The sequence below is a fragment of the Podarcis vaucheri genome (genome assembly GCF_965113315.1).
Source record: "Podarcis vaucheri genome assembly, chromosome: 3".
NCBI lineage: Eukaryota > Metazoa > Chordata > Lepidosauria > Squamata > Lacertidae > Podarcis > Podarcis vaucheri.
In genome coordinates this window covers 48,460,512-48,484,045 of record NC_138761.1, presented here as the reverse complement: position 1 = coordinate 48,484,045, position 23,534 = coordinate 48,460,512, and the positions used below count along the sequence as shown (strand labels likewise).

Below are 23,534 nucleotides of genomic sequence, written 5' to 3'. Positions count from 1 at the left end.
CTGGGAGTAAGTCCTACTAAATTGCAAGAAGGGTGGGCTCCAGCATCCCTGCAGAGCACCACTAAGAACGCATAGAATCAGACAACCTGAGGCTACGATCCCAAGTATACTAACTTGACAGTGAGAACCATTGAAATAATTTGATTCACTTGCCATATAAATGTTATTTCAATTAAGACGTATGAATGCTTTTCCAAAGTCGCTTCTTTACGGTAAAGACTTCAACCTGACCTAGTCATCCATGTACAATTTGCCAGCGCAACCCTATGTGTTTACTCGGAAGTAAAGCCCCACTGATTTCAACGAGTCTTGTTCCCAAGTAAGTGCAGAGGATCGGTGCATGTGTTCTATTTAGAATTAGCAGCAAGTGGAATATTTATATTTCGTAACAAAACGAGGCATAGGAACAAATCCCTTGCGCCAGAGAAACCCCACGGGGGGGGGGAAGGCACGAGAAACCTGCGAGGGGGCGACGGTTTCTAGTATTGCAACGCAGGCAATATTCTCAAAGCTCATAAATCTATTATGCTTCATCACTGCTTTGGCTACGCTTGCTGGTAGCAAAGTTCATTATGAATTCATCTGTTAAAAAAATAAAAAAGCAATTTCTTTCCGAAATGGGGACATCCCGTTTTCTTTCCTGGTATTTTTAACCATGAAACAGGAGCAGTGTGTGCTGCGCAGATGGTAGAGGTAGAGCGCGTGCACCCGCACATCTCCCGTGTAACATTTTCCAAACAATTGCTTCCTTCCCTCCCCGCGGAACCTTCAGATATTCTTCTTCCTTCTTCCACGGACAGCTCATCCGGTATTTGCATACGAATAATAACCAAAACTTAAAAACCCCAAACGAAACCCCGTTTCCCCTGCAGGAAAGGCGTGATCCTACTCTTTGTGTATATGTGTGTATATGTTAGTGCCACTGTGTGCGCGCACAATCCGTGCCGAGTAAACAAAGTGGAAGCGTTTCCCTAAAACTCTTGCGTCTAGGTCACCATTCCCACAGTATTGCTGTTGCTGAGTTATGTAGGTTACAAAGGGGAAGGGAGGGAGAAGGGAGCTCTGACGTTCGCATTTTGTTCAAGGGCTTCTGCTACACTCGGCGTGCGCAGCCGCAGTCGGGAGACGTGACTCTATGCCATTGGCACTCGATGCCTTGTTAACGAAATGCACATTCCAGGGACGGAGAAAGACTTACAGGCAGCACCGCCGCTGCGCCGTCACAGCGCTAAGCGCCGCCCTCTCTGCTGCTATTTCTGGGCGATGAGCGCTCCCTTCCTCCCAGGCTTAACTTTTACTTAAGGTAGTATGAAAACCTCCTTGTAGGCTACCGTGGAGGACGGGTGCAAAATGGCGAAATGTGCTGCGCCTTTCTCCCCTAGGTCTTGCACGCCTTTGCTGCTGCCGCCGCTTTTTAATCGAGGCGTAGCACTCGTCTTCCATTCAGACTTTGCTGAATGTGAGAACGATTTGGCATTGCAAATCCAAGTGCTACAACCTGGCCAGCTTGCACATTTTTGTTGCTGTTGCTGCCACCGCCGCCATAAGACCGATTTCTCCCTGCTGCTACAGTAGCAGCAGCAACAGCAGCAGCAGCAGTTCTTCGTACCCTAAGCCTTCTTTACAGTTACAGACCCTCCTGGCGCGTGAGCCGATTAGCAACTGCAGTTCAGCCCGCGCTGGCCTTTAGGCTGAATTTGCAGTATTTCGCTATTAACTCTTCCGCCATCCTCAAAGTCAGTTACATGAGCTGTCAACTTTCCGACCTCCTTTCTTTTTCTTTTTTTTGCAAACGCCCCGGGCAGATGTATTTTTTTAAAAACCAAACTCATTTGAACTGGAATGAGCTGGTTGTGAGTTGGAAGAGCAGAGTGTAGATTATTATCTTTACAACTGGATTGGCAAAGCGAGGGGGAGAGGAATCTTGCTGACGCTTCTGCTGTGTTGCTATTGAAAATGCAGTTACTGTTTGAACAGCTTTTCCTAATGAAGCGGAAGGGTTTGTTTGGCTTCCCCCGACACCCCCACCCCGAGCAAACCACCCTCGGTTTTATTGACCTCGTTAGATCACATTAATAAACCTGTTCCGAAATATCGTGGAAGGCATTTAATCCCGAGTCAACACGTTCCGTGTTGTTTTTCACAATCATTTATATATGGCAGGACTCCCGTGGGGATTTCCAGAGTCGATGCTGTCGATGCGTTTTCAAGGGCTGCCAGCCAATCCCATCAGCACACAAACCAGTGCAGTGGGGTTGCTGAAGGCTACCCGAGCCTTGTGCAAAAGAGATGGTGCAAAGCGCCCCCCCTTCCCACAAGCAATTCCCTTCCCCGTTAAACTGGAGGAGACTGCAACCGGTGATACGTTAAGAGAAATTCGATCCCCCGTCCCGCCCGTGCAATGAGGGGTTAATGGTTTCCTGCCCTCTGATGCCTCCCCAGCGAGGCTAGATGAAACGTAAACATTGCCCTTCCTTCTTCGCCTAGTTATGCTTCCCCGCACAGCTCTGAGCCAGTCATCTACGCCCACTCCCGCTCCTTCCCCTCCGTGGCCCCGTCAAACAATGCGATCGTTGTCCAACCTCATAAAACAGCCTTGCAGGATCATTTTGTGTGTGTGTGTGCACGAAATGAAATCGGCACATCTATATAATATTTACATTTGTGCGGGCGCTGTTTAACCAGGGAAGCCGGGATCTCCCTGAGAAATGTATTTCTTTTCACAATGGACGGCCATCAGTAACGTCTGGAATTTCTCTGAAAAGAAATGGCAACTGCGGCACCGCCTCCCTTCCCACCTCAGCTTCATTTTTTTTGTTTGGACAGGCAAGAGTTAACGCGGCTTGTTTTCAGTTCCAAAGCCGCCATGCCTTTTATGTTCTGTTCTGCCGAATTCTTTGTCAGCTGCGTTCTCTGCCTTCCTCCTCCTCCTCCCCCCTCCCGAAGAAGCTGTATACTTTTAGTAAACAGATCTTTGTTTTTGTCTTCCACCCTCTGCCCTCGTTCTTTCTCCTGAGTGAAATTGGATCCTTTCCAAGCCGGCTGCAGCAACTGCTGCCTACACATAAAGAGGAGGGGAGAGGGAGGCAGAGGGGAGAGGGAGACGGGTTTCTAGGGTGAGGCAATGCGTCTGCAATTCACAGAGACAAGGCTGGAATTGTAATTGCTTCCATCATGTGATGGGCTTATGAAAGAGGAAGTTCGGATGTTTTAGTCACGTACCTCTGTGCCCTCTTGCTCAGCCTCCAGGTTCTGTAAAAGGAAAATTGCATGTGTAGTTTGCCTATACTGGCGAGGAGCCAAGAACTAGCGTGTTTGAGCACGGAGAGAAAATTGTGACGGTTCTGAACTGCTAGCGAAAACAGGGAGGGAGAGGCACCTTTTTCAGATGTGTACGGGGAGGCACGCATCGGGTTCCTTTAATATAGTGTATTGACAAACATCAGACACAACGCTTGTAGGCTTTGACGGAAAAGGTAGAAAAATATATAGTCCACATCAGCAAAAATGCTTCCACACTTCTTGTCCTCCTCTTCACCTCAAAGCCTGACTATTGTTGTTCTTTTTAAGGCGTCGAATGCATTCCTAGAATCAAACAAAGGTCCTTTTTTGTTTGGGGAGTTTGCTCTGTAAAACTGAGCTGAATCAAAGTCCTTTGGGCTTAACCCGTGCAGGGCTTCCATTGTTACATGGGAGTTCTATACAGTACAATCATACCTCGGGCTACAGACTCTTCAGGTTGTGTGTTCTTGGGTTGCGCACTGCGCTGAACCCGGAAGTACTGGAACGGGTTACTTCCAGGTTTTGGCACTCATGCATGCACAGAAGCGCTAAATCTCTCTTTGCGCATGTGCAGACGCGGCGCTGCAGATTGCGAACACTGCAGGTTGCGAACGTGCCTCCCGCACAGATCTGTTCGCAACCCGAGCATCCACTGTCTTTAGGAATTGTTATTGCTAGAGGACACCTAATGGTAGTTGGCTGTAATACCATCCGCCTGTTAAAAATGAAAAAAGAAAGACCTTGCACAACTGCTTGAAAAAGACAAACATACTAAACAACTCAGATTTTGCTTTTGGCTGAAATATAAAATGGCAGGATGATTTCTGTAGGGGACTATGGAATCGCTTAATGATGTTCTACAGAAATGAAACAACCCTTTTAATAAAATAACAAGATAGCCCCTGAAATAATGGATATAATTTGCTCGAGCAGTTGGATCAGTTAGCAAAGCAGTTGATCAAGATTTGGCTGTAATACAGAGGATTCTGTAGCTTCAAGCTGGAATTGGAAAAATAATCTCTCCCTCTCCCTCTTCATTTTGCAGAGGGGCAATCTATACCTGACTTCTTCCTTTATTGTAACTGGATCCAACATGTTGGGGTTTGGGACGGGCTTTTAAAATTAGGCCCAGTGGAACAGCTGCTTCTTGCAGAAAGGTATTCACCATCCCCACTACCTGCTCAGCCAGTTCCCCTTGATGGCTTTTATATACCATGAAGGGCAAGGGCATACACATCATGGGATCTGTCTCACTTCTCCAACAGTTCTGTGCACGTCCTCAAGATCCACAAACTGAAAAGTATCCATAACAACTGGATAAGTTAAGAGCAAGCTGCAAAACCTAGCTCTGCCATAACCGTGGTTTGTGTTCTTATGGCATCCAAGTCAGAATGGCTATGATCATTTTGGCTGAAAGGCTTCTTGCACATTGGTCACAGCATGTGGTTACCAGATGTCCCCGTTTCCCGGGGACAGTCCCCAGATTTACAAATCTGTCCCTGGACAAAATCTGTCCCCGGAATGTCCCCGGGTTTCATTTAATGTCCCTGGATTTGTATTTTGAGTGTTGTAGATTTATTAGTAGGGAATGAATGTTGCATGATTGGTTCAACGGCATAAGACACATCATATGGGGACTTCCAGCAAGGCAAAATGTTGGGTGCCATGGCAGTGAGCAGCTCCTGAAGCCAGCCAGAGCCAACCGCGCTACCAGGCTGGCTCCGGGCTGCTGAAACTGCCGCTGCCACTGCCGAGAGGGAACCGGGGACGCCCGGTGCATCAACTGGAGGAACTGCTGACACCCCCCATGACCCAAATCGAGCCAGGAGCAAGAGCACCTGGCCAATTGCCCAGCGGTGCTCCAGGGCCAGTAAAAACCCGGGAGCTGACTCAGGGAGAAGGAGGAGAGGAGAAGGAGAAGGAAGAGAGAGAAAGAGGAAGGAGAAAAAAGGGGGAAGCCCTGATCTTGCTGTGCCGCTGCTGCTGCGGAGGAGAGGTAGGAGAGCACTGGGTGGGCAAGGACACGTGGCCAAGCCCAGGCCCAACCCGAGCGGCTAGAGCTCCAGACCAGAGCCCAGAGGAAGGCTGCGCGACAGAGGAGACCACAGAAGAGAAGATATTACTTCTTTTTTTAAAAAAAAATAACCTTTTTTCTTTTTCTTTTTAAAAAGTGTCCCTGGATTCTTTGAAAAAAATCTGGTAACCTTATATAGACCTCACTACCATCTTGTGGGCCTGGGTGCAATAGGCCCCTGACCACCCAATTCTGTGCAGATACAATGGTGGTGGAGAACAAAAATGTCTTCATCACTACCAGTGCCACAGAATGAGCCCTAAATGGGCTCCAGGCCATGTTCGATCAGGCTCATCCTGAGTTTTCCACCAATATCACTCTATATGTTGTCCCATTTGTTTCATCACTCCAAGTTCCTCATAGAACCAGGGAAATTACTTGGCCCTCCTACATACGAGTGGGTGGTCAGGAGCAATTGTGCCAACTCCTCAGTCTATTTCTGTGTTCTAAAGGCCTTGAACAAAATTACCTGCTAAATGACAGGGAAATCCCTAAGATTTGTCAGGAAACCATTTGGATACATAAGTCCATTAGGAGGGACCATCCTAGTCGGTACTCTATCCCTGGAGAGGCTTAGTGCTCCAAAAGCCTAAAATGAACCTGATAGTGACCATTTCATGACAACAAAATTACTGAAAGTTCCACCACACCCAGATCACTTTTGTTTTATTGAGCACCAAAAATAAAAATAATAGCAGATTGAGGTAGGTAGCCATGTTGGTCTGACACAGTGTGTGTGTGTGTGTGCGTGTGTGTGTGTGTATAATGTTCAGTAGCACCTTAGAGACCAACTACCGGTAAGTTTGTTCTTGGTATGAGCTTTCTCTTCTTCAGATACACACGAAAGCTCATACCAAGAACAAACTTAGTTGGTCTCTAAGGTGCTACTGATATATATATCAATAACAGATTGATGTTGCTTCCAGATAGGTGGCTCCTAGCACTAATAATATGTGGTCTTCAGTGACCTCTTCAGTGAGGTCATCGTCTTCAACCGAAGCATCAAGAAGTATACATTGATCTTTTTATTAACACCAAAACACTTTTGCCACTTCGCGCTCTCTCCCTCTCTCTCTCTCTCTCTCTCTCTCTCTCTCTCTCACACACACACACACACAGACAGACAGATAGATAGATTGGTAGGTAGTATGGAAGCATATACATGTGTGTGTGAAATGATATTTAAAAAAAGCATTTTCTAAATTAGCATTTTACTGTTATACTGCTATAACACTCATTTAAGTGGTGTTCCACTAATGTTAGAGATAGAGAGAGAGCAAGAAAAGTGTTTTACTGCTAATTAAAAGACCAATTAAAAATAAACAGGGTGATAACATGGTGCCTAGCACAAAAGGGATGGTGCAAGGGTGCTCAGCTGTGATAGGTTCACCTGCCTGATAGGTCATTGTCCACATCACACTGGCCCTATAAAAGGATGAAAGAGTAGTGTTAAGGGCATCTTCTTGGGAGAGACCAATGGAAGCCGTGAATTCCTCAGGAATTTCTGACAGAGCACTCACATCATGAATATTAAAAGTTTCCCAATGAATTTTTATTGTGTCCCAATGGTTTTTATCCTGTCCCTGTAAATCTCTTTGGGGACCCTTTTTTGTGAAGCAGTACATAAACTGAATGAATCCAATCTAATCCCAGCAGCCTGGGAGGCTCCATCATCACTGCTGAGGGACCCCATCCCCCAGCTAGTTTAGGAAGGGGGAATGGTGGGGACAAGGATTTACAGGTCCCTTCAGTAAATCAACAGAATCTCTTTCAAATACTTGAATTCAATCAATATTGTGCTTAGTATTTTTACACACACACACCAAATTCTTGAGGAAAGATAGCCTTTTACAAGTCTATTAAATGGCTTTAGGATCTGGTATGCTGCTTTGGCTAGGGAACAAAAGGATTGTGGGGGGGAATTGCTAATTCAGATGTAATGATTACACCATCTGTTTTGCTTAGACTACTTGATTAAGTCAACCAATTGAAGTCACTGGATTGCAAAGGATCCTCTTGGGAACAGTCCAGCTGGACGTTCTCCTGCAAAAATCCTCATTTAAATGAATGGGAGCCGCATACATTTGCATAGTTCCTTTTTTTTTTTTTTTTGAAATGAGACCTGTGCAAAAGATCTTCACAGTGGTTTTCCCATAGTCATCTGCTCAATTCATAGGATAACATATATCCAATAGATGCCAATCCAATTTTTCTTTGGCAATCATAAAGGAGATTCTACACCATTCATGAGAAGCAAGTTCCACAACCACATCTAACCTGATTCCTTTATTCTGAATGGCGTTTGTGACTTTGGGATACAAGGGGGCTGCATGTTCATGTTTTAGATTTCTTCTTCTGAAAATAAGTTAACTTTACCCCCAGCTGCCTTTTTTTCTAATTAAGTTTCTGGGAATAACCTCCACAACCCTTTTACAAATAAACAGGAAGCTATGGAATCTGTGACCCTCATGTGACATAGTTCTGGCTCTATTCATGACTTTAAACGCGTTAGTTCAATAGGCCAAAAAAGAAAAGCCTCACAGAAAATGGGAACAAGCCAAGAATTTATCAGGAAACACATTACAAAATAAGGGGAAAACAGGGAGCTAAGAATATCACTTGGCAGATGCATTCATTTCGCAAAGCTCTTCAATTAAGTTTTCATTAAACAAATAAGTTTTTATTTTCTCAGAGCGTAACGAAAATAACAGCAGTATTGCATTTAATTTTTTAAAAAGTTTAGAACAGTCATGTTTAAAGCTTCTGTAATCATGAGAGATTTTCTACTTTGGAGGACCCAAACTTAGAAGTCTGTTGTTCTGGATCTTAGAAAGTTTGGAGAAAGGGTCACATTTCTATCAAATAGTTTTGAATATTCCAAGCCAAAGACAAAACTTTCTCAGGGCCTTTGCCAGAAGTGTTGAGCTTTTTCCAGTATAAGAGTTCCTGTATTACTAATTTGTTTCCCTAACTGCAGCAAAAATAAGGATAGGCCAGTTTCAGATGAACGGTGTCAAAACTACTGGTGTCCCTGTGGATCAGATGCAGAGGTAGTAAGCAGTGTAGTGCTTTACAAGCTTAAAGGAGGACATAGACATCTTGGAATCAAGTAAACGTAAGCAAACTGTTAAGAACTTGGCTTTCTACGATCGCACTGTGGATGCACTACAGGCAGGTTTTATTTAATCATTTTCTTTATGATCCCCACCTCCTCCTTTCCCTTCTGTACATTTTGCCATACCCTAAATCCATTGCTAGCAACCCACCCTTAAGGCTTCTCAGTGTCTTATGCTTGCTTATCAAGTGCCATGGCACAGGGACTGTTGCATACCTGGATACAAGGTTTGGAGAATATCACCATGACATTTGCAGCTTACACAAATCTCAGTATACAAAAATCACAAATGAATGAACTGGACCGAAGTCAATCCAAAAAACAACAACAACAAAAGAACAAGGTGTCATAAGAGTGAAAAGTCAAATGCATAAGAATTAAGATTGAGGGTAATTAGTTCAGAATAACTCATTGAAAAGAATCTGGGCTTTCCTTCTGAACACAAATTAAATTTGAATGATCTGCAAAAAATTACAGCAAGACCGCAATTTACGCACAGTTAACTTGTGCATATTCAGCTTTACATGCATGGCAATAATAATAATAATAATAATAATAATAATAATAATAATAATTTAAAAGGGGTGGAAAGAGGACAGAGTTCCAGGAAAAAAACACTTTGGCCATCCCACCCACCACTGAACCCAATGTGTTTTAACTATAAATGATTTTGGCTTTAAGCTCAATCCCTGGAACGATCTAGCTACTTCTTGCAGATTGATAGTGGCTTCCCATTGCAAGTCCAAATCACGTCCTTCTCAGGAGGAGTGGCTAGCAAAAGTATGGGACATTGCATTGTCAGGACACCTGCCATATAAACGGAGAGTCCTTAATGGTTCATCAAAAATGGATCCTTTTAACTCAATATGCCATAAGTTTTTTCTCCTATGCTAATTCAACTGAACAGTCCACTAAACCCCCAGCTTTACAGACAAGTATGTGGAGAGGTTTTATTGTGAACTGAATTGTCCCACCTTTTTCTCCTTGTGCAACAACTAAAAGTGATGTTGTACTTTCAGTAGTTTATTGGGGGGGTTACCCCTCCTCTGTATCTGTGTTTTATTTTGGAATTTTTATGCCAAAAAAACTTTTAATATTTCCCCCCCAAAAAAGAACGAAACCCCTGCTCAATGGCGGGCTCACTGTATGACGCTGTTTGAGTGTTATATTCAAAGTTACCTCACTCAACTTGATGCAGTAAAAAGAAAAGCTTTTCCAGTTTCCAGCTGATGCCAGATTTAGAGAAGGGATTTTAACAAGAAAGTTAATGGACAAGTCAAGCAGTTTGGCAGATATATTTTCCCCTAATTTTACTGGCTTCTTATGGCGTAGTGTCGGACCAGGACTTTGGAGATCATAGTTCAAATCCCCACTTAGCCATGTAGCTCACTGGATGATTTTGAGCCTGTCCCTGCCTCTCAGCTTAACCTACCTCACAGGGTTGTTGTGGGGGTTAAATAAGGAGAACCATGTACACCACCTTCATCTCCTTGGATAAAAATGTGGGATACAATAAATAGGTGCAAAACCGGAGAAGGTTGTTCTCTGTAGCGTTTTACAGGACAGTCTCTCCTTAATGATCTGATGTTCTCTGGCTGATCCAGCAGGAACCTTTATTGGTGTGTTTCTGCCAGCAACTGAAGACTTCTTTTTAATTCACCCGAGCATTTACAGACTATTGATCACCTGCCCACTCATTTCTCTCCGCTATATGATGTTGTATATTTTATGTAGTTTTAATCATATTTGATTGTTTAAATTATGTTGTACACCACTTGGCTATACTGAGTGAAAATCAATATAGACATCTTTGTATGAAAATAACTTGTTGGCATCCGCCTGTCTTGAGAGACAACAGAGTGCGCCTCCAGGAATGAAATCAAACTGCTGTGTTAGCAGCACCAAAGTGACCTCCCTGGGGCACAAGCCTGGGCAGTGTATGTGGCAGTCCTGAGCTGCCCAGATGACAAGACCCCACTCTCAGCCTCACTGGTGTGGTTGAACAGAAAGCAGAACAATATGTTTGGCATCAACTTGTCTACAGGAGTTGCTGGAAGGAGGCGTACAAGGCGCCATCAAACCTTTTTTGGGACTCGACTCTAGATTTGTGTAGGGTTTACTCTTTAGCCTTTAAAAATAGGTTTCAAACAGGAGGTTTCCCATCATCCAGAAACACAGTTGGTTTCTAACCTACCCATAAGGTTTCAACAGTTTGGGTTCAGGTAAAAAGGTAAAGGGACCCCTGACTATTAGGTCCAGTCGTGGCCGACTGGGGTTGCGGCGCTCATCTCGCTTTATTGGCCGAGGGAGCCGGCGTACAGCTTCTGGTTCATGTGGCCAGCATGACTAAGCTGCTTCTGGTGAACCAGAGCAGTTCACAGAAATGCCGTTTACCTTCCCGCTGGAGCGGTACCTATTTATCTACTTGCACTTTGACATGCTTTCGAACTGCTAGTTTGGCAGGAGCAGGGACTGAGCAATGGGAGCTCACCCCGTCGCGGGGATTCGAATCGCCGACCTTCTGATCGGCAAGTCCTAGGCTCTGTGGTTTAACCCACAGCACCACCCGCGTACACAAGTGCTATTTCATAGGGACCACTATTCACCTTCACACGATCTGGATGCAGGAATGGAGAATATTGCTACAGCTTTCGCAAAATTAAAAGAATAGGATTAGAATTTAAAATTCCATTAAGAGAATCAAATGAAAGATGAAAGACAAATCAAACACATTTGTAAACAAACCTATAATTTCACTGGCCCTTTGCAACAATTATAAGTGCAAAGTAGGGTGTTTAATTGTGAATAAATAAAGTTATGTGTATGATAATAATAGAGATGGTTGGATTACATTACATATGTACTTTCATAGAGACAAACAGGGTAAGAAATTCACTCTTGCTGAATTGGAACAAATTCAATTTAGAAATGAATCAACGCCCAGACTGCCAAGGAAGGCTGGAGGCATTATATTACTGGACAGCTAGCTTTTCTAGGAATATATTTGGTGAATAATGAAACATTACACAGAAGCGTGTGGAGCATAACTCTGACAGCCACATTTGTTAGAGAAAATCTGCTTAGGAAGAGGGCAAAATGAAGCAGAGAAGTGGTGTGGGGAGCAGGTGATTAACCCTTTCCACACCACCCACTTTCCCGCTATAATTCTCTCCTCAAGTCACACACCCTCTTTCCTGCAGATTTCTAGGCATGTTTTTCCCTCTGCATGTGAGGTGCTTTGTAGTTTTATAGAATTTATATAGATAGATGATAGATAGATAGATAGATAGATAGATAGATAGATGATAGATAGATAGATAGATGATAGATAGATAGATAGGCAAACAGATGGATAGATAGATAGATAGATAGATAGATAGATAGATGATAGATAGATAGACAGATGATAGATAGTCATCTATCTATCTGATGATAGAGATAGATGATTTATATACTGCCCTTCATCAAAAGATAAAAACACAAATAAATAGTACAAACAAAACAAAAAATAATAGCCCCCTCTCCCACAAACACATTTAAAAGGCTATAGAATATTAATCAGCCCAAGGCTTGGTTGAAGAGGAACACCCAAACAATTCCTTTGCATCCACCACACCTTGAACTTTCCTGCACCATGACATCAAGAGTGGCAAAGGTGGGCATGTCTCACCAAAAGTGTCTGGGTGGGCCAACCTCTGAGGCTCAGAGCACCCAATTACACCTGCAGGCTGGGGATTCCCCAAAACTCCTTTATATCCAGTGAGGAACCTTTTTAGTCACATCCTGTTCTAGTCAACATTCCTGGAGGAGGAGCTCCTGTTACTGGTGGGCAGAGCCAGAGGCAAAAGTGGGTGGACCAACAGAGGTGACTCTTCCATTTAATCAGTAGGCTACATTCCATCCACCCAAAAGCCAGAGGTTCTCCACAAGCAAGCAGTACCATCTCATGTTGAGGACACACTCCAGACTGGTGCTGGTGAGGGATGTGGCCTGAAGAAGGGGTGGAGCTTGAGGGAAGAGTGCCAAGGGCTGTATAAAGCTATTTAGATGGCCCTATCTGGCCCCTGGGCCTGAGATTGCCAGCCCCTGCTTTAGGCTGTTTGTGCATGTTGTAGGGCTTTTTGATGTGTTTCAATTGATATTCTTCCGGGATGCAGAACCCCAATTTCTAGAGCATGAACGAGAATATTTTCTTTGCTTATACTTAAAAAGCTGTCTCGCAGAAGTTACAAAATTATGGCTAACGCATCTCTTGAAATATTAAAGCTACTTATGGATTTTCCCTCTTGTTCTTCCATAATATGCATATCCTTAAAAATTCTCTTTGATTTGAATTTTGGTTCAAGGCTAAACTTCTGTGTAAGTTGATCTTTCTGGTCTTCTTGAAACTCCAAGAAAAAAGAGCAGAGATTCATGTGAGATTTATGCAAGCCCACACTACACACAAGGCCTCTTCGTACAGGGATGCATAATTTCAAAGGGCAAATCCAGACAAAGTTTGAGAAGCAGGAACCCTGCTGCAGCATACTCAACACCCACATGTGCAATGGGGACTGTGTTGATCACTGCAAGGCCAAATAGCCAATTGGGGAGATGTCTACCTGGATCAACAAAGGCAGCGTAGTCTTGTATAGGTGCTGGTGAAAAGCTTCACTCTATGTAGTGTTCCTTCTCAGAGGTAAATGGCCTTCTTCAGCAGTACAGCTTTAGATGATGAAGTTCTCAGTTGGTATCTGGTGGTGCTGATGTGCTATAAACGGGCAAATAAGCTAATCAATACATAGAATCGTAGAGTTGGAAGTGATCTGGAGGGTCATCTAGCCCAACCCCCTGCAATGCATGAATCTCAACACATGGTCCCCCATCCAGTTTGAAACCATACTGGACCCTGCTTAGCTTTGCAAATGTGCTAGTAGTTTCATTGCTGCACCACTAGCTTGATCAAGGCAACTGATTGAGTGGAGGTGCTCCTGGTAAAAAAAGGTGATGGGCCCTGGAATAATAGCTCCTGTTAGGATACTCTTTGCAGAATGTTTGCAGTTTGGGGGCACGCTTGGATTCGGCCGTTGAATGCACAGGTGATAGGAGTACCTTAAGCTGTTTTGCCAACTGTGTCTGACCAAGACACCATCCTTATAAATTCAGTATAGAGAAGGAAGGTAGAAAGCCCATTTATATATTCTCTCTGTGGTTCTTCATGGGTTAAAAGTGGAATAGAAAGAAAAGGTGGTGTTTAAACAGGGTGGGGCTATCTCCTTGGGGAGAGGCAGGTCGGTTTTCTGCTTTGAACATGGCTGCCAGGCTTTCCTTCCCACACATTACTACACTCTTGTAGATTCCACATCTAAATAAACCCAGAGGGACTTTTTATGAGTCATAATTACAGCATAAACACACAGACTCACACTGTGATAACAAATGCCAAGGTAGTAGAGAAGATAACAGGTAAACACGGATACTTCTTTTTCAACTTACTCTGCTCTTTGAAGCTAATGGCAAATTTCCACCTGCCTTGATCTCTTTGTTTAGTTAAGAGCAGAAGAAATATATTGCAATACAAAATACAGTCAGGGTTTTACAGGAAAACATTGACTGGAGGTTATTTGCAATTTATTGCCTCTTGATTTATGGGTGGGTTTTGGATGAGAAGCAAGTAAGGCATCAAATCTTGACACAGTGGCTAGGGTGTACAATCATGTTAACAATGCACCCATGTTCGTTTTAACATTGAAACAATTCATTTTAACATTAAAATAAAAATGAATATGGACGCATTTCTTCTTTTGTTCTTTGCCTTTATTTTACATGGGGTCTCAGAAATTTGGCAGTGGGAGTGGTACGTTCCCTGCAGATTTAATGCCACCTGGGTGAAAAACACCAGTTTGCAGCAACAGCAGCAGGAGGCAGGACGAGTTTCCACTGAAATCAGTAAGGAAATCAAAGAGGAAGGCAATTGAGAAAAAAAGATAAAACAGAAGAAGGCAGTTAAAATAAAGGGAAACAGAAAGGGTGTGACTTTCAAAACATTTGTTTTCGTTGCATGGCCAAAGGTCCATTTTCAGGAGCAATGTAGGTGCTGGATTTACCATGGAGTTTGAACTGGCAGAGCGTGAAATGATCCAGTCTACTTGAAATACTTTTAAGTATAATTGGATTTCAGCATATGTTTAAATCTGTCCCCCTGATAGCAATGGGGTGGGATTCAATCATGTTTAGCTGTGCATGGATCATGCCCACTCTTTGCACAGGGATTTTTATTTATTCTGTTTTGTTGCCAGTTCCTCTCCCCCACCCCCTTCCCTTACTGCTCTCGGAAGTGATACTAAGACACAAAAGAAAGCTACATTTTACCATTTAATTTAATTTAATAGAAGCTAGTGTTTGCACAGAAAGGTATGCAAGATCTGCAACGTCTCAGTTAAAAAAGAAAGTTCTGTTGGTTTTAAGACAATAATAAAAAAAACACCAACAGAAAATGTTCTTATGATCTTCTATCCCTTTCCATTTCTACCTGGCAGTAAACTCTGAAATACTGTTGTGCTGTAACCTTTTTTTATTACTCTTATTACAGTTTTGTTTACAAAGCTAAACGGACAACCCACATGATTAAAGGAACCGTATTGCTGTCACACAGCCCCATCCACAAATTGCCTTAGCCCTGGAAAAATAACAAGGCTTGCTCCAGTAGTGTAATTTGAAACTCTGGTTTCTAGACAGCAGATGTGGCTGTTAAATACCTGGGCAAAGTCTGAGGTCATAGTGTCTAAGAAATTAACAGGATATATTATCTCTTATCAAAGGACTGGGGAACCTCACATGCGGGGGGACAAATGCCAGGGACTTTTCTTAGGCTGTGCCCCGGCCTATGTCCTTGCTGAGCACTTTTGTTTGGCTGGAACGTGTCAGCGCCGAAGGGAATGGTGAAGAGAATATAGGAACATTAGAAGCTGCCTTACTTATACCAAGGCCACATTCACACCATACATTTAAAGCACCATGATATCACTTGAAGCAACTCATAGAACTCTGGGAGCCATGGTTTGCTATGGCTGCTGAGACTTCTTAGAAGAAAATTTCCCCCTTCCAGAGCTACAGTTCCCATAGTTCCCTATGTTAAATCAATCTCAGAACTATAGGTCTGGGGAATAAGTGTCTCCTAACATCTCTCAGCACTTAAACCATATGGGAATTGTAGCTCTGGGAGGGGAATAGAGGTCTCCTAACAAGTTTCAGTACCCATAACAAACAATGGCTCCCAGAATTCTTTGTAGAAACCATGACTGTTTATAGTAGTATGATACCACTTTTAATGTATGTGACTGTGGCCCAGGTCAGATGATTGATGCATCTAGCTCAGTATTGTTTACACCAGTAGTTCCCAATTTTTCTCTCTCTCCTGGATGCCTTGAAGATTGCTGAGGGTCTTGGGAGACCATTTAATGCAGCTGTAATGTGCTGTGATAGATGCTGTGTTCTTTTTAACTGTATTTTTATTACCCCTTTTATTTCTTATATATTATTTCCTTGCGTTACAATTTGAATTCCATAGGATGCAACTGATAATACAATCAAATGCAATGTAAGAAGTAAAAGAAGCAATAAAAATACAATTAAAAATCAATATGTATGTTTAATACTGGTACATCACAGACCACTGGAATGGAACTTGTGAACCACAGTTTGGGAACTCCTGGTCTACACTGACTGACAGCTACAACTCAGGGCTTCAGGCATGAGTCTTTCCCAACCTTGCCTCAAGATGCTAAGAACTGAACCTGAACATGCAGAACTGGTTGTGGTACTTCTGGCAGTGGTTAGAATAAAAATTGCTAAATGTTGGAGGTCAGCTAGTGGGCCTTCTTGGGAGGGGTAGATAAGTACTATTTGGACCATCGCCCATCTCTGAGCATTTGGTGTATCACCAGGCACTGCAAAACATGACAGATTTGATAAGATCCAGTTACGGGAATAACTTCATAGATCCTCACCTGCCTGCAGCACACCACAGGATAATGGTTACCTGCCTGTGAATTTGCCTGCGGATTGTGTTGCTTAGTGATAGTTGCATTGCAACAGGAAAATAGATTTCACGTTTGTGTGTACACTGCCTTTAAATCACACTGCAATTGTGTCGGGTTGGAATTGATTTATTGTTTAGAAATGTTTAACAAATACATCTTTGGGGAGGGGAGAATTGAACCGGGAACCTTTTGCATTCAAAACAGTTTCTCTGCCTCTGAGCTGCAGCGGTTCTCCCACAGAAAATGAACAAACTCGTTTAATCATAGTCTGGGGATCGCTTATCTATATTACCTTTATGTTGCCTCTTCAGTAAATGCTGGCTCATGTTTATAGCAGAGATACACAAAACACAGAAGCCATGAGGGGGAAGTGTAATGGAAAGGTTTAATCAGCAGGAGACTGAATGACCTACCAAAGAAGAACTTGGTCAGATATTATCGTAGAACTCCTATTGGCTCTCACTGCCAGCAGCTCACTTGTTTTCTTCTTCTTCTTCTTCTTCTTCTTCTTCTTCTTCTTCTTCTTCTTCTTCTTCTTCTTCATTTGTCAGGCATTGATTTACTCTGCTATTTTTTCCTCCTTAAGAAAAAATTAACAGTGCCCTTTACATCTATAGATAATTTCCATTTACTGTAGGTGGTTCTTTTTGATGCCAAAGACCTCTTTGTACACTTGCAACAACAATCAATGCCATCGCCTCCTTTGAATAATTAAGGTCTACAGTCACGCTTCATCTATTGACCCTGTGCAGTAGACACAAACATAATTTTGAGATAGAGGTTTTGGATAAGGCACAAGATTTCCCCAAAATATCAATGTATTTGATACCTGTCAAGAAAGCATGGCCTTATTTTACTTTTTTTGAGAAAAAAGCTCTGGCTTTATCCTTAATGACCATTATTAGCGCTGGCCAAGAAAGCAGCCCTAAATGCAACAATACAGTAAAGCATAACAAAGAAACCTTCAAAGGATAGTATGAATCAGCCTGTTTCAGAGTAAGGATTCCTGTGAAGCAATACGAATTAAAAAACAAAACAAAAAACTGCATCCATTAGAGAGGCGAGATGAAACAAACATTGTTGTCAGTCAGACAAATGGCTTGTGACCAAAGTCCTGAACATATTCATTTGAAAGTAGATCTCATTGATTTCAAAGAGGGTTACTTCCAAATAACCATCAGTTTGTGCTTAGGGCTCCAAGCACGATGCCATACTTGTTTACATACCATTTTTAATTCCATAAAGTGGAATGGTTTGTTGTGATTTGAGATGGTAAGTCTATAGGAAGGGCTTGGTGATTTTTAGTTGTGTCTGTATTGCACTGTCTGCAGTAGTATTCTCTAAGTGGTGTAAATTATGATGGTTATGGGTTGTATCCCAAGTTATGTGAGCAGAAGGCCATTCTGGCAATAGGGCTTTCCTGCCCCCTCCTCCCTGCTATTAGCTGCCTCTGTCTCTGATTTTCACCCACTCCTGCTGCATCCTTCTGCACCTCATCCCAGACTTCTATGTGCCCCTCCATCCCCATAAAATGCTTTGGAAACCCCTCTGCGTGAGCAGATGTTTTCTTGTGTGACTTTTGATAGACAACTCTACCATTTGAATGTACGCTCACCAACAGCAGGCAATTTCTGTTCTCACATTCCCCCTCTTTCCGCCCCCCCTCTGAAAGGATGCTCAGTACTTTCAGCCAGTGCATGTCAATTACATACTAGAGCAAAATAGAGGAGGAAAACAAGAAAAAAAAATTCTAAACGAAACAGTGGATGTATGATTTTTGCGGTTCATGCTGTGGCCACAGACATGTGATCTGACAGTGAGTTTGGGGTAGCCCAATGCAAAAATCCTGAGGATCCATGTGGATCCGTGCTTTGTAACCACGTTTTTGCACCACTGCGGCCCCAGGCAACAGTGGGTGCGTGATTTTTTTGGTGCAAGCTGTAGCCATGGACATTCTATGTGATCAGATGGCGAATTTGGGGTGACCCGGTGCAAAAATCCTGAGGATCTGTGTGGATCCGTGCTTTGTAACCATGTTTTAAGTGGGGAGGGAAGGAAAAGCACTCAAGAGACAGGGAACACGCGTGGGGTGGGTGGAGAAGGATGCTGTTAATAATGCAGAAGAGGAGAAGGCTCTTATAAGAGGAGTGGGGAGGAGAGAGAGACAGAGAGCCTGCTTGAAAAATCTTTGCTGCTATTTAGCGAGTGGGGAGGAGAGAAAGACAGAGAGCCTGCTTGCGAAAAACTTTGCTGTTATTTAGCGAGTGGGGAGGAGAGAGGGACAGAGAGCCTGCTTGCTTTAAAGGAGCCAACCGGACAGGAGCCACTTACACTCGTGTAAGCGGCTCCTCTCCTCTCCCGCTTTGCTCCTTTAAAGCAAGCAGGCTCTCTGTCTCTCTCTCCTCCTCACTCAGCAGTTCTTCTCCCGCTTTGCTGTTTCAAAGCGAGCCACAGAGAAGGGAAGGAAGGGGAACCATGGATCCTCTGCTCACGACTGCAGCAGGTCCCCCCGCCATCTGTAGGCATTCGCTCCATAACACGCACAGACATTTCCCCTTATTTTCTAGGAGGAAAAAAGTGAGTGTTATGGTGCGAAAAATACGGTACCTTCTGGCTGCCTGAGAATACTTTATAAGTCCTTCCAAGGTACGCTGCTCTCAGACCTGGCTGCAGCCAGCAAGTTAGACTTCTCTGTCGCAATCTGCCTAACCTTTCTTCAGCTCTGGGCCTATTCAGATGGCTATTTTATTTTGGAAGTATGCAGCAACATGTTGTTGATGCATTAGTAGTGCACTTGAATTCATACTGGAGACACCACCTCACTTTATCAGTTGTTCTGTGATGCTCTCTGATGTTTCTGCATTATTGCATCCACATGTGAACTCCCCACCCCATCACCCCTATTTTCTGAGTGCAAGTTAGTTGTGCTAAGATGCCATGCCACTGGTTCGAATCCCCGCGGCGGGGTGCGCTCCCGTCGTTCGGTCCCAGCGCCTGCCAACCTAGCAGTTCGAAAGCACCCCCGGGTGCAAGTAGATAAATAGGTACCGCTTACCAGCGGGAAGGTAAACGGCGTTCCGTGTGCTGCGCTGGCTCGCCAGATGCAGCTTGTCACGCTGGCCACGTGACCCGGAAGTGTCTCCGGACAGCGCTGGCCCCCGGCCTCTAGAGTGAGATGGGCGCACAAACCCCAGAGTCTGTCAAGACTGGCCCGTTCGGGCAGGGGTACCTTTACCTTTACCTAAGTTTTCCCTGTACAGGTTATATGATGGCTGTGCTAAATCATCACTCATCTCCAGACACAAAAACAAAAGGAATGCCAGTATCCACCATCAATAGGAAGTATATGGAAGCGGCTACATCACAAAAAGCAGTTACAATCTGGTATATTGCTAAGGTGCTCTTGCACTATAATGCATTAAAAATGGTGGGGGGAGAGAACATCATTTTCCGTATAAAAAGTTATGAGATTTTAACAAAAAACAACAGGACAGGCACCTATTGCAACAGAAGCAGTATAACTACCCCAAAACTTTTCCGGCTGCTAGTTGTATTGAAAGTGCAGTTGCATATAACTGCTCCAATATCATCATGAGCACGATATAATGATGAATGCACAATAAAAAGGATGTCTCAAGGGCCCCCTGACTCATAGCCTTCCTTGCCCCCTTTTTGGTGAGCTGTGTTCCTGGAGTTTGATCCGCTCACCTGGCTGCAACCTGAATGAAGCTGTTATGGGACCATATCAACCTGCTTCCTAGATTCCCAGGCCCCTCCTGGGGGAATTTTGCTATGTCCTGACATACCTCATGCTATTCTGCCATTTCAAGGCCATTAGTACACACAAGAAGAAGGCATTAGCACAGATTACGCCAATAATTTTTCACCTGCTTCTTATCCGCCTAGCTCAGTAGGAGAGCACATCTCAGGTTCAATTCTCCAGACAGGAGCAGCTGCCAGACAATGTAGGCAGCATTTAGCAAGATGGAGCAGTGGTCTGGCTTGGTGCAAGGCAGCTTCCAGTGCTCATTCTTTCCCCTATTTGTCTCAGTTTTGATGATAATCTGATCACAAATCCCCCTTTTAAGACAGAGGCAATGTAAGCATTGAAGAATTCAAGAATGGACTCTGTGGATTGAGAGTTTGAGGAGATTGTCTATCGAGAGCAATTAGCTTATTATTACTGCAGAGTCTTAACATTTCCATTTGCATGTCCAGTTCTAATAAAAGCAGAGAAGATTGCAACACACCTTTTCATTGACCATTGACTACCAGATGCCCTGGCGGAAACTGCTGGAAGCATATAGTGGTTTAAGAAAGCTGCTGCAGTGCATGGCTTAAGGATTCATGGTTGCTGTGAATGATTGTGTGGGCCTGACATAGTAGATGTTGCCAGACAGACGGTACCACCAAATAAGGAATAGTGTGATGCACAGAGCAGGCAGGCACCCACATGGCAGCTGCACTTAAATGGCACCAATGCACAGTACATATTTGTGTATGCCATATACAGATGGCTTGCATGTTGAATGCAGAACGTGAATTAGTGTCTTGTGAAGGCTGTCTCTTTAACAGGATATAAGCAACATGCACCCAATCTGTGGGTCTTTGCTAGTTCAAAGAGCTGCACAAAGAATCTCAGGACAAGGAGGAAGGGCTTGCCCTTCTCAGAAAGAAATCCACTGACACAGATTCCCTTTGCTGTATTTTCTCTAGTGCACTGCATTCTGTGGCTACACTCCGGATCGCTATTATTGTATTCTGAATCTTATCAAAGTCACTGGAGACACAACACACGAGTAAGTAGCTCTTTGGAAACCGCTCTACTTCCCCCAATGCTGTAAAACTGTTTTCGAAACAACATTGTTGCTCTCCTGCATACAAATTCATTGCTGTATTTAGTGTCTTTGCTTCAGTCCAAGTGTTCTGTGCTTGGTATGGTTAGCTGTGCAATGACAAGGAAGCTGCCCTCCCTCTGCAGATCTGTTGCTTGGTAAAGGGAGCCGCCAAAGATACTGCAATGTCATGTCTTTTTATCTCCACGCCTGGATTGCCAAAGAGCCTCCAGGAGGAGTGAAGGACAAGATCGTTGTGAGGAGAAGAGGAAATAGCTCAGATCTTCTTCTTTTCACAAGAGAGGCATGCAACGACTTGTGGCAGAGCGTTTCAGAACATCTGAGCTTTAATCTTCGTTTTCAGTTACTCTCACTGCAGTTAACAGAAGCTTTCAAAGCAATTTCATATAAAACTTATTCTTGATTCACTTTACAGTATATCCTAAAGGCATGTCTGCAGTACACACTGAAAGCAGTTTAAAACTGTGCCGTATTGGTGGTGCATCTTAGACCCAAGCCCAGCACTCGCAGTATCCAAAAGGTAAACACAAATTGCCCTGCTTTTCTCTATTCCTCTGTTACGGGAGAAAGGGAGAAAATAAGATATATCACTAACAACCCATTGACATTACTGTCATCCTGGCATGTTCTGACTGGGCTGAGAACCCACCAAGATGGGCAGGAACCAGCTTGGAGCAGAAGGTGACCAGCAACAGGTAGCAGGGTGCAGTGGTGTTGCAACAGGGGTGCAGGAGGGGGCGGTACGCCCCTGGTGCCATGTCTGGGGAGGTGACAAGAAGGCACCCCACGGGGGCTCGCCCTGCCACACCCATTGCGCCACTGCAGCAGCATGTGGAGGATCCTTTGTTTGCGGCTGCAGCCGCAAGCAGAGGATCCCAGCACCATCCGTATGGCGCTGGAGCAGTGGTGCTGGCAAACCACTATGTACAGCGCATGTGTGGCTTTGCTACGTACAGCGCATGCGTCATACAATGTGATGCCGCACATGTGCCCTACGTAGCAATGCCCCGCCCTGCCCCAGGTGTCACAATGCCTTCATTCGCCCCTGGCAGGGTGTGGTCCTTAGGAGCAGAGAGCAGATCTCAGCACAGCCAATTTGCGGGCAACTGGCCAGATTCTGACACCAGAGGACATAGGAGAAAGAGTTCCCAGGGACAGCAGGGGATGGTTTAACAAGGTCCACAGCCATGTAGGGCCTGGCGATGACTCCCAAAGACCAATGTCTCAATTCAGGAACTTTTAAAGGGGCTGCCAGTTCCAGATTCAGAGTCTGGTAACTCCACATCTTTCTTTCCTCAGGGAGATGTATTGTGGCTTCAGGCACTGCAACATCGCCACAGTACTCCTGGGCAAATTGCTCCAGCGATAGTTTATTATCAGAAGGGTTATTACTGGAAGAATCTGGAGCCAGCAAACAAAACCTCATTGAAGGCAAAGGCTGCTTCTTTCCTCATATGCCTTCCTATAGTTCACACTGTGCGTGTGTGTGTTTTAACTATCAGCTGTGGTTGCATGGGTATGCAACTGCATTTTAGGGATCAGTTGAAGATTTATGTGAGTGAATCAGGGGCTCAAACATTTGTTTAGTTTGACTTCTCTTTGGGTTCAGCTGTGAGCGAAGCTGGCTCTTATTTCAGCAGGCTTTTTAATTGAATTCTGATTTTCTATTTTTAACTCATTTTTAGTCTTATTGTACAGGATCTCCTGTACACCACTTAGAGACGACTGTGATTACTGCAATGCATTATACATGTGGCTGCCTCTCAAGATGGTTTGGAAACTTCAAGTGGTGCAGAATTTGGTGGTCAGGTTGCTCACGGGGACAAGACGGTTTGAGCATATTACACCAATCCTAGCCCGACTGCACTGTCTGCCAATTAGTTTCTGGGCCCAATTCAAAGTGCTGATTTTGACCTATAAAGCCTTAAGTGGCTCAGGACTGCAATACCTGAAGGACCGCCTCTCCCCATATGAACCAACCTGGACCTTTTGTTCACCATCTGAGGCCCTTATTTGTGTAGCTTCCTCACAAGAGGCCCAGAGGGTGTCAACATGAGAACGGGCCTTTTCTGTGGTGGCTCCCCACTTGTGGAATGCTGTCCCCAGGGAGGCTTGCTTGGCATCTTCATTACATATCTTTAGGCGCCTGGTATAAAAATATTACTTTTCAACCAGGCTTTTGGCTG

General features: G+C 44.0%; 1 long non-coding RNA gene across 1 annotated transcript; it reads left to right on the top strand.

Annotated features, from left to right (window-relative positions):
- The first annotated feature begins 517 nt into the window (after nucleotides 1–517).
- LOC309529015 lies at nucleotides 518–21,943 on the top strand. The gene is made up of 3 exons (XR_014218032.1): nucleotides 518–1,303; nucleotides 21,209–21,291; nucleotides 21,764–21,943. It is a non-coding gene; the product is annotated as an uncharacterized lncRNA (long non-coding RNA).
- The last annotated feature ends 1,591 nt before the right edge of the window (nucleotides 21,944–23,534 follow it).